This window comes from Tachypleus tridentatus, chromosome 1, assembly GCF_004210375.1.
Source record: "Tachypleus tridentatus isolate NWPU-2018 chromosome 1, ASM421037v1, whole genome shotgun sequence".
In the NCBI taxonomy this organism is placed as follows: Eukaryota; Metazoa; Arthropoda; class Merostomata; order Xiphosura; family Limulidae; genus Tachypleus; species Tachypleus tridentatus.
In genome coordinates, this window is record NC_134825.1 from 165,034,740 (window position 1) to 165,046,690 (window position 11,951).

General features: G+C 35.8%; 1 long non-coding RNA gene across 1 annotated transcript in view; it reads left to right on the forward strand.

Moving 5' to 3' along the window:
- LOC143229694 (uncharacterized) overlaps positions 1 to 9,822 on the forward strand; it is a 108,832-nt gene extending 99,010 nt beyond the window's left edge. Inside the window, exon 3 of the long non-coding RNA XR_013016005.1 lies at positions 9,380 to 9,822. This is a non-coding gene — a long non-coding RNA (uncharacterized LOC143229694). The remainder of the gene's footprint in view (positions 1 to 9,379) is intronic.
- The last annotated feature ends 2,129 nt before the right edge of the window (positions 9,823 to 11,951 follow it).

Here is an 11,951-nt window from a genome sequence, read left to right on the forward strand (position 1 = left end):
AGCTATCTTTGTTCGAGAAAGTACACATAAATAATGAAATGATCGTTTTATGTTTATTTGCACGAACGGTAATGCAACCAGCGAGGTGAAAATACCACCTTTACGCTTAAACATATTTAAGCACAAAAAGTTCCTAATTAAAATACGTCTACAAGAAAAACGAGTAACTTGTAGACTACATATCTTTACAAATGTGTCGTGTATGGAATATTGTTCCCACGTGGTCGTACAATGCGGGACTTTGATTGCTAACAATTGATTTAAATCGTTCTCTCCAAGATTAACAGCTTCAGTTCATCTGAGTGTAACTGTTTTTGTGCGTTTTGTTTTATTTTAATTTCGCGCAAAGCTACACGAGGAATATGTGTGTTAGCTGTCACTAATTTAGCAGTGTAAGGCAACAGGGAAGGCTAGTCATCACCATCCACCGCCAACTTTTGGGCTATTTTTTTAACATCGAATAGTGAGATCGACCGTCACTTTATAAAGCCTCCGTGGCTGAAAGGGCGAGCATGTTTTGGTGTGACAGGGATTCGAACCCGCGATTCGAGTGCCTTAACCATCTGGCCATGTCGGGTCTCGTGTGACTGTTTGTTTGTTTTGAATTTCGCGCAATTTTAAGCTACACGAGGGCTATCTGCTAATTTAACAGCGTAAGACTAGAAGGAAGGCAGCTAGTCATCACCACCCACCGCCAACTCATTAGCTACTTTTTACCAACGAACAGAGGGATTGACCGTTACATTATAATGCCCCCATGACCGAAAGAGCGATCTTTTTCGGTTTGACGGTGGATCCGAACCCGCAACCCTTAGTTACGAGTCGAGCACATTAATTACCTGGCCATGCCGGACTTCGATCTGAACGTGTGTTTTCTGATATTTAAACTTTACATCACATACAAATTTCGTCAACTATCAAACCAGCGATACCTTCTTCACGTCCTGAGTTTCATGTTGGAAAATTCTTATCCTGTGGCCCATAGAGAAATTGTTCTCTCTCTTTCTTGTTTTCTCGTTGTAGTTTTGGAATACATGCATTCAAAGCTCGTCAAACGTTGCAATAAACTTCCATCTCTCACGTGCTAGGAATTTTTTCATAGAGTTATCTGTAATTTGTCTTTCTCTGACCAGCTTGTCTGAGAACCAGCTTGTGTTCTTTTGGTTTGCTCGTCTTTACAAACGAAAGAGTTTTGTGAATGATCTTGTATAAGTTGTTTGTGATACTTATAGCTGTTATCAATCATTTCTGGGGTCTTGTACAACCAGTCTACAAACATTTCAATAAATATAAGCAAACCTATGGGTAGTGAGGTGGTGTTTAGAGTCTTTTTACACCTGCTGTATGGGCGTTATAGGGTGGCAAGCTTGGAAAGTGATGTAATAATCTCCTTCAGTCTTAACATTAGTACTGGTGATAGTGTACTGTCAGGTGGTCACATATTTATCAAGAACCACATACATGTCGTCTGTGTCGATAGAGGTCGCACGTGCAGCAACATGTTTTGTGTAAAACACAAGGTGTCCCATCACACATTGTCTCAAAGTAAATGCAGAAATGATATCCGTAGCTCAGTTAAACGTTTTATACGATTCTAGCCACCAGGTGACGTACTGTGGAACCGCTACAAAAAGTTTTCACCTTGACAAAACTTCAAAAGCGTATTTGAGATCAAAGCATGCCTTTCAGAGAATCTGTAACTTTGTTCAATAACTTATTGCTCACTTAAATTGTAAATGACTCTGTGCAACCTTGCGCATTTATCCTCAAAATGTTTTAAAAAGAAACTTTGTAAAAATCTATTATTAACACGCCGCTACATATAGGGTTCAACAATAAAACAATTTATTGAATTGTAACAAAACTTGAAATTAAAGTTAGGACTTACCAAAAAACACTTAATAAACACGTACCTGGTCAGGATTTAATAGTAATGTTAATGTAAAAATGTATCAATATTAATTAATATTTCAAATAATAAAATCAGGAAAAAGAACCAGAAAAAAAACACTTAAATTTGTTTGTTTTGAATTTCGCACAAGGCTACTCGAGGGCTATCTGTGCCAGCCGTCCCTAATTTAGAAGTGTAAGACTAGAGGCAAGGGAGCTAGTCATCACCACCAACCGCCAACTCTAGGGCTACTCTTTTTATCAACGAATAATGGGATTGACCGTCACATTATTACGCCCCCACGGCTGAAAGGGCGAGCATGTATGGTGCGATCGGGATTCAAACCCGCGACCCTCGGATTACGAGTCGAACGCCTTAACGCACTTGGCCATGCCGGGCCTCACTTAACTTTAAAACAACACAACTTTCCAAAATCATTTATCTATAGTATATATCAACAACAATATAAAGTGTCAAGTACCAATAAATAATTCACAAGCTATATCGTTCACTAACGAGCCCAACATAGCCATGTGGTAATGGCGCTCGATCCGCAATCTTAGGGTCACAGGTTCGAATTTTCGTCACACCAAACATACTCGCCCTTTCAATGCTACGGTCAATTGTTGGTAAAAGAACTGGCGGTAAGAGGTGATGACTAATTGCTTTCCATCTTGTTTTACACTTTTAACTTTGAAGGGCCCGCGCAGATAGCCCTCGTGTAGCTAGTTGTGCGCGAAATTGTAAAGAAACACACAATCTCTTTACAAAGCATGTGGCAAGATATTTATTTACTACATTAGGTCACGACTTGTTGATATAAATTCGTTTTAATTTTCAAAAAATATCTATTTCCATTGGAATATGTCTTAAAATATTTTTGTACTCAGTAAAAACAAGTTGTGGTGACTGTTTATCTGATAGTTTGATTATTTCGGTTACTGAAAATAATGCGTATTTTATTATAAGCTATTACTCTGAGGTGGTTGGTTACATAATAACAAGGTATAATTCATTTAAATTATCCTTGGAGTGCATCATGTTGAGAAGACCAAAAAGATTAAATCAATGTATTTTTTAAAATAGTTTTTTTTTAATTTCACGCAAAGCTACACGAGGGCTATCTGATCTATCCGTTCCTAATTTAGCAGTGACAGACGAGAGGGAAGGCAGTTAGTCATCACCCACCCACCACCAACTCTTGGGCTAATCTTTCACCAACGAATAGTGGGATTGACCGTAACATTATAACGACCACACTGCTGCAAGGGCGAGCATGTTTGGTGTGACAAGGATTCGAACCTGCGACTCTCAAATTACGAGTCGAAAGCCTTAACCCACCTGGCCATGCCGTGTCTTTTAAAATAGTGTCCAGTTCTTCCATTGTTTTATTTCAATTTAACAACACACACACGCAGTTGTAAAGGGTGTGTGTTCCTAAATGGCTCACTTTATAAAACAAGAAAATATATGGAGTTGTAACTGACCTAATAACAAGAGGTGTCGGTATGAAATGATTAAACGAAAATAACATTTCCAATTTGCTCCTCTTCGTCACTGGTCAGTCAAATTCTATTTTCAAAACTTCACGTGTTGAGCATTAGTAAAGTAACCATCAATCTGTCATCTTTTAACAATGTTAGGAAACGCTGGTAACATGGATGGATAACATATCTCAACTGATGAAAATTTCACAGCTGTATGTATCTCATTCTATATGATAGTACGTTTGGAACACTGGATGGTCTCCCTGTGATAAACTTATAAATATCTGAGATCTACTAACTTGGTACTAACTAGCCCTAAATAAATACATTGTTACAAAAATTACAAAGGGAATTGTCACAGCTTTTAATTTTAACTTCTAGATTTTGTGGTTACGTCAGTGCACAAATACAAAAGCATTTTTTTTATTATTCTGCACTAGTTGTAACTTAAACATTTAACGAATGCTTAACGTTGCATAATTAATTCGAAATAAGATTTGAAAGCTTACTAAATGCACATGCGTTAATAGTTTGATTGTTTGTTTTATGAATTTCGCGCAAAGTCACACGAGAGCTCTCTGTTCTAGCTGTACCTAATTTATGAGTGTAAGACTAGAGGGAAGGCAGCTAGTCATCACCACCCACCGCCAACTCTTTGGCTACTCTTTTACCAACGAATAGTGGGATTGACCGTCACATTATAATGTCTCCACGGCTGAAAGGGCGATTGGTGAGCATGTTTGGTGCGAAGGGATTCAAACCCGCGATCCTCAGATTACGAGTCGAACTTCCTAACCCACCCACCTGGCCATACGTGGCCTTACGCTAATCATTAAGTCAAGAAACAGACTTCATAAGTCTGATTGTGGTTCAGAAGGTCCACTTCTGCTCTTCTGGAGCTCTTTTAGAATTACAAGACAACTTCTTTTGCGGCTGTGGTGCTTTTTCAAGATAGGATAAAATTTAATGTCTGAACAAACAAGAAGATTCATGCTTCAAAGTCAGAAGCAATATTCTCAGCACAGCATTATTCAATAAGACGTTTTCAGTGAATTTTGAGTATGCTGTGACGAAAAATCAGTATAACCGAACAGAAATATGTTATTGTGTTTCCAAGGGACGAACTTGTTATTGGGATATGTTGACACAGTGTTGGACCCAGTTGTACTGCACCTGATACCAGACTCTGCACTTATGCACATCTGATGTTATACTGTGATGAATTACTTTCAACAAGAAATTGTGGAAGTTATAACAAGATTACGCTGAAAGAATACCTTATCTGAAGCTCATAAAATACTCCTGGAATTATACGAGATGCTGACGTTAGGTGTTATGATTCCAGATAACCTGAAGTAACTTAGAAGTTAATTGAATGTCAATATGTATCTAATTTATTATGTTTACCAACAAGAGTGATATATAAAATTTTCATTATTAACACAAATATGATTTTAAACAAAAATAATAATACATTTTATAATAATGTGAATCACAAATAATGATTTATATAAAACAGTTTTACAAACTTACAAACAATACTGAAACTGAATTTTTTATTGACGGTTCACGGAGAATGAATTAATTCTATGTTGATGCACATGCACACAACTCGAGACGGGAAAGCTAACCAGCTGTTTCACACTTTATATCCGACAAAATACCTACTGTCCTCGTAAAAATACTAACGTTTGAAGTTAATTCACTGAAGTTAAACGGTCTGTAATGTTCGTAATCTATAAACGTTCCTGGTGAAATTTCAGTAGTTTTCCGATTAATAAGCGTTTACCACAATTATAACTTCCAAGGTTTATAGTATGTTGACTGTAGCGAACCAGAAATATTATATGTCTTTCCAAGTGTTGTGTGACTACCTTTTATGCTCATTAAGCGAGACTCTTGAAAACTCAGCTGTCAATAATGCTGTGAATCTATAGTATTTTACATACATATACATATCATACATTGTTGATTCTTACTCTCCAGAATCTTCAACAAATTTAGAGAACAGGCAGGGCTTTCGCAATAGACATTTAACAATATATGTTACATTAATTTCTTAATATATATCAAACTGAAACCACATAGATATTAAAATAAATATATAATATTAAGCCCGTTACATGTCTTACAAAGTTGTCCACCACCAAATCGGAAGTATACTAACAAGAAGCACTAAACAACCAATGTGTGTAAACATCTCTTTAGTATACTTCCGATTTCACTATTAAAGGTTATCGCTAGGTTGTTTTTACTATTACCACTAAAACCGTTTTAGTTTTAAGCTTTTATTCGGATACAACGGAGGCCCAGCAAGGCCAGGTAGGTGGTTAGAGCGATCCACTCGTAATCTGAGGGTTGCAGGTTCGGATTGCCGAAAATGATCGCTCTTTCGGTCATGGGGCGTTATAATGTGGCAATCAATCCCACTATTTGTCCGTAAAAGAGTAACCCAAGAGTTGGCGGTTGGTTGTGAAGACTAGCTGTCTTCCCTCTTGTCTTTCACTATTAAATTAGGGACGACTATGTACACTAGCCATTGTGTAGCTTTGCACGAAATTCAAAAACAAAACACATAGATACTACTTTGTGTGCAGACTAAACGTGCTTTGTTGTAAAAAGCAAATTGAGCGGTCACCAGTTTTGTTGTAACAAATATTATATAGGGTTTCTTCTACAGTTTATTACAGTAGTACTTCTTACTGTTCTTTATTTGTTCCTACTCTCTTTCAGCTGCGGCATATCGGCTCTTAGAATAGCTCCGGGTTTGTTTTGTTTGTTTTTCAATTAGAAATTTTTAGCTCGTAGCTCCGTCATCTCTTGATCGATTTAAGATCTAATTACACTTTGGCACTCAAGAGGTCACCCCTTTTGACTGGTGTATTTGGCCACGTCAAACGTCTCGTAGATTAATTTGCTCTACTTCTGCTTAAAAGAATTTCAGTTTGAAGGGTAGGTGGGTAGAGATCCTGATGAGTAATAAAATCGATTCTGGTTTCAGCTCTCCCACTGTTGGTATTGCTGGCGCATAGAAATATAACTAATAACGAAGAAAACCAGAGGGAATCTTCAATAGTCGCGGCACTTGAAATTCTTTTAAGCAGAATTAGAATAAATCAATCTATGAGACCTTTGTTTTTCTTTTTATTAGCTACAGTTTTGTGTTTCAGCAATACCAAACATGAGGCGCGCGTATATCCGAATCGATTTTATTACTCATCAGGACCTCTACAAATCTACCCTCAAATTGAAAATATCTTACGCAGTATTAGATTAAATACAGCTAGAAGATCTTAAGTGCAGTCAAGTGTATCAGCCAATTGGGACTGAGCTTCTAAATCCAAAACTGTAACTAGATCTAAAATGGGCCAATAGATGACGAAGTTTGAGTTAAAAGTCTGTAGTTAGAAAAACAAACTCAAATCGGCTCCCTAAAAAAGAGTCTCGTAAATTAATTTACTTTAATTCTGCCTGAAAGAATTTCAAGTGCCGCGGCTATTGATGATTCTCTCATGTTAACATGCATTATGAAACATTGAGTAAATGAAAGAGTTGGACGTGTTAAATAGTTTGAGTCCATTATATCTACTGAACTGACCTAAGTTCTTGTGTAGATAATATTGTGTCTAATAACTTGCAGTTAATAAAAGTACAAATTAATTTTGCAAGAAGTATATTCAAACAACAGTTGACATTTTCGATATATAAGTATACTATTTCTTGTACAATTTATGAAGGTACCGATGTGCTATAAATATCTATATTGCGAGTTTAAACGCAAAAATCATAAACATATTTATTTTAATGTCACTTCCAAACATCCCAAACGTAACTAACGATAAGTCTTTTAGTTAGTTTTATGTGTAAACTTTACTTAGACCATTTACTATGAGAGACATTAACAACAACCTGAGGTGATCCTTATGAATATTTTAATATATTAAAAGTTTTACTTGTTCAGTTCCTTTCGCTACCGTCACACCAAACATGCTCGCCCTTTCAGCCGTGAGGGCATTACATTGTGACAGTCAATCCCACTATTCGTTGCTAAAAGAATAGCCCAAGAGTTGACGGTGGGTGGTGATGACTAGCTGCCTTCCATCTAGTCTTACACTGCTAAATTATGAACGACTAGCGTAGATAACCCTCGTGCAGTTTTGCGCGAATTTCAAAAAGAAACAAAAAAGTAAAATGAACAATTTTCTCTTATGAATTGACACGAATATGGATAAGAACGGAAAATGAGGTCAGGATTACTAGAGTGAATACAGCAAACAGCCACATTATAGTCAGAGTAAAGTATTTCAGTTTCAGTCCAGAGAGAGAGAGTCATTTTCATGTTTGTGTCCAAGATACTTTACTTTATGAACCTTACGGAAACTTTACGTGCTTATGTTTATGTTTTCAACAGTAAGAAGGCCTCTCTCTCCACAGGAAGTACCACATGAAACTCAATTCACCGCGCTTTTTATTTTAGAACTTAAGCGATTTTAAATATTACGAGATTGAAATCTACACACACAACAATAAAATAAAAACATCTTAGAATGTATAGTCACTAAAAAAAATGTTTTTTTTAAAGCATTGAATTTTGGAATAATTTTACGCCGTGTTTTGATTGCATTACAATAAAGTAATGGAAAAAACGCATCTGTTACATCAAAATAGGCCCGGCATGGTCAGGTGGTTAAGGCACTCGACTCGTAATCCAAGGGTGCAGGTTAGAATCCTCGTCACATCAAACATGCTCGCCCTTTCAGCCGAAGGAGTGTTATAAAGTTATGGTCAATCCCACTATTCATTGATGAAATAGTAGCTCGAGAGCTCGTGGTGGGTGGTAATGACAAGCTGCGTTTCCTCTAGTCTCACACTGCTGAATTAGGGACGGCTAGCGCAGATAGCTCTCGTGTAGCTTTGCGCGAGATTCAAACCAAACCAAACCAATGCATCAAAATATTTTGTCTTTCTACACTAAAACGATTCATCTAAGTCACAAAAAAGTCACACCATCAACCCGAACACCAATAGTAAGTACTAATAAACACCCAATAAACGGTAAACTCCACGTTTCTTTTTAAGTTGTTTGCTTGCAAAGTTTTCAGCCACTGGACATCCATGACACAGCAACCTTCCCTCGCCGTTACAGCGGCAAGTTTACAGAATTACAACGCTAAAATCAGGAGTTCGATTCCCCTCTGTGGACTCAGCATATAGTTCGATGTGGCTTTGCTATGAGAAAAACACACACAACAACCTCAAGGTTGTAATAAATTAAATAAAAACATGAAAACTGACATTTTTCTGTGTATTTTTTAATTCTACATCTACATTATAAGTCACAGAGTTATAACTTCAAACTTTATTGATATATATATATATATATATATATATTCATATTTATATATATATACTCATTTTGTTTAATTCGCAGAAGCCCGGCATGGCCAAGCGCATTAAGGCGTGCGACTCGTAATCTGAGGGTCGGTGGTTCGCATCCCCGTCGCGCCAAACATGCTCGCCCTTTCAGCCGTGGGGGCGTTATAATATGACGGTCAATCCCACTATTCTTTGGTAAATGAGCATCCCAAGAGTTGGCGGTGGGTGGTGATGACTAGCTGCCTTCCCTCTAGTCTTACACTGATAAATTAGGGACGGCTAGCACAGATAGCCCTCGAGTAGCTTTGTACGAAATTCAAAAACAAACAAAACTTCTCAGAGTCTGTTTAAACAGCTTGATAGCACCCTGTATTAGCAGGCAGTCTTCGTATGGAACAGTAGGAATGCTTATTTCATACTCCAGCTGCTTGGGGTATGCAGCTGGTGAACAGGTATTTTGTTGAAGCAGTTTCTGTACACGTGACTTGTCCATTTTATACACACAAAGATCAATTTTTTTAATTTTTTGAGTTTAGTTCCCTGGCAAGTTTGAACGCTTTCGCCACTAACTTTTATTTTTAAGAGTCTAGCCTGTTATGAAAAAATACATTATTTACCATTTCAGAGGTACGACTTGTTGCAGATGTTACAGGAATCGAGCCACCAACCTTCGAGCGTCCTAACAACCTGGCCATGCCTGACCCGGTCAAAGCGACATAAAGCTAATCGTCTGTATTAATTTTAATATTGTAGAAGTTAGCGACATAAGTTAGGGGTTTCTGTTGATTGTGTGATATTATGGACTAGAGGGAAATAGTCAGTTAGAAGCTAGCTACATGAGTTAGGGGTCTCTATTAATTTGGATGTTATAAACTAAAGGTAGTCAGTTAATTGTTAATCGTGCCTAACACTGACTTTTGGGTTACTCTAGTAAAATTGTGCAATATTACTGTCACTCTTATAACGCACCAATGTTCCCAAAGTAGGTGCAACTACGTGCAAACTCTTAAATTTATATATTGGCACGCTTACCACTGGATAAACCTGGCCCCAGATTTTTGAACTATTACTAGCTTTTGTTTTATTAAAACGTCTGTATTTTATTAATTCAATGTTACTGTATATTAGTATTATATTTACATTTTATAATACTTGATATTAGTAGCTGTTGTTGTATTAAAACATCTCTACTTTATTAATTCAATGTTACTCTATATTAGTATTATACTTACATTTTATAATACTTGATATTAGTAGCTGTTGTTGTATTAAAACATCTCTACTTTATTAATTCAATGTTACTCTATATTAGTATTATATTTACATTTTATAATACTTGATATTAGTAGCTGTTGTTGTATTAAAACATCTCTACTTTATTAATTCAATGTTACTCTATATTAGTATTATATTTACATTTTATAATACTTGATATTAGTAGCTGTTGTATTAAAACATCTCTACTTTATTAATTCAATGTTACTGTATATTAGTATTATATTTACATTTTATAATACTTGATATTAGTAGCTGTTGTTGTATTAAAACATCTCTACTTTATTAATTCAATGTTACTCTATATTAGTATTATATTTATATTATAAAATACTATTTCCATGCTTTTTGTTATTAAACAAAAACGTTCTTTTAAAGTGCCAAACTCTATTTTTGATGAAAATCATGGACCATCAGAAAGTTCTGGATTGTAAAAAGAACAATGTATTTTTATCTTTATAAAACCAAAAGATGGAATAAATGTGATGACAATAAGAATGAAAACTGTCGTCTTCAGAAGAAAACCTTATATGTCACTCGAAACAGCTCAATTTATTTATTAGTGAATAATAAACACCCGAGAAGGTTACCAAGACTTCGGATTTTATTGTGTGGCGAAACATATTGCTAGAGAAAGAATAAATACGAATTATAGTCAGAAAGTAGAATTTAGATGCAAACATATGAGTTAATTGGTTATTTACACGTTGCTAAGCTTTGGGGCCATGAATAAAACAAGATTTAATAAGATTAATCAGATTTCTGCCTTCTAAGAAAATAGAATTTTGTAACACAGAGATTATTCTAGAAAAGTAGACAGTCAATCCAGCAAGTGGAGACAAGACAGCGAGTTATACTGTGTGTGTGTGTGTGTATACACATAATTATTATAGAGATATTAACCTGTAAAATGTAGGATAATGCAGGCTTTGTTCTCCGTTCATACAATCTTCCTGAGCACTATAAATTAAATAAGACAATCTATATAAACCATTAATTGGCACGTTGAATACTTGTGGTCGAAATTTCATTTGAAATATTGAAGTAGAATAATTTAATGTCCTACTTAATACTAAGTAGGACATTAACTTATAAGAGAAGTATTAATTCAAAGAGTAAAACTTTATACTGTATTGTGTATAATGGCTACGCTTACTTGAAATATTATTCTCTGTATTGTACTTGTTTCCAAATATGAACACAGTTAATGTTTTCAACATGACGTACGAAATTTGTTAGAGTTCTTTATAATTCCTCTACGTATATTCTTATTGACTAATTATGTAGTAATCTGTGTGTTTACTTCTTTCCAGGATGGCCAAGTGGTTAGGGCGCTCGATTCTTGGTGGGAGGGTTGAGGGCTCTAATCCCGACCCACCAAATATGTTCGCAATTTCAGCCGTAGGGGCGTTATAATGTTATGGTAAATCTCATTATTCATTTGTAAAAGAGTAGCCCAAAAGTTGGCAGTGGGTGGTGATGACTAGTTGCCTTCCCTCTAGTCTTACACTACTAAATTAGGGACGGCTAGCGCAGATAGCCCTCGTGTAGTTTTGCGTGAAATTAAAAAAACAACAACAAGCAAACAATACTTCTTCGCACATCTTAAGCAACTCTGAATATTTCTTACATCTGTTTCAAATTCAGAGTTAATCGCATCATTTGCATCTTGTGATATTTTTATACACTGTCTGAATATTATTATAAATAAAAGATTTTAATTACCTAAAGTTTCACTATAATCAAAGTGTATTTCAATGCAGTAGTTACAACGAATTGCAATACATTAGCAACTTATGGTCTTTACTCATAACATAAACATAATTATACGCATCGTTCGTTATGTAGACGTTAACTCAAAATGCGTTTTTCTTCAAACAAAGAACATTAGAGGAATACAATGTAGTATGCGTCTCAAACCG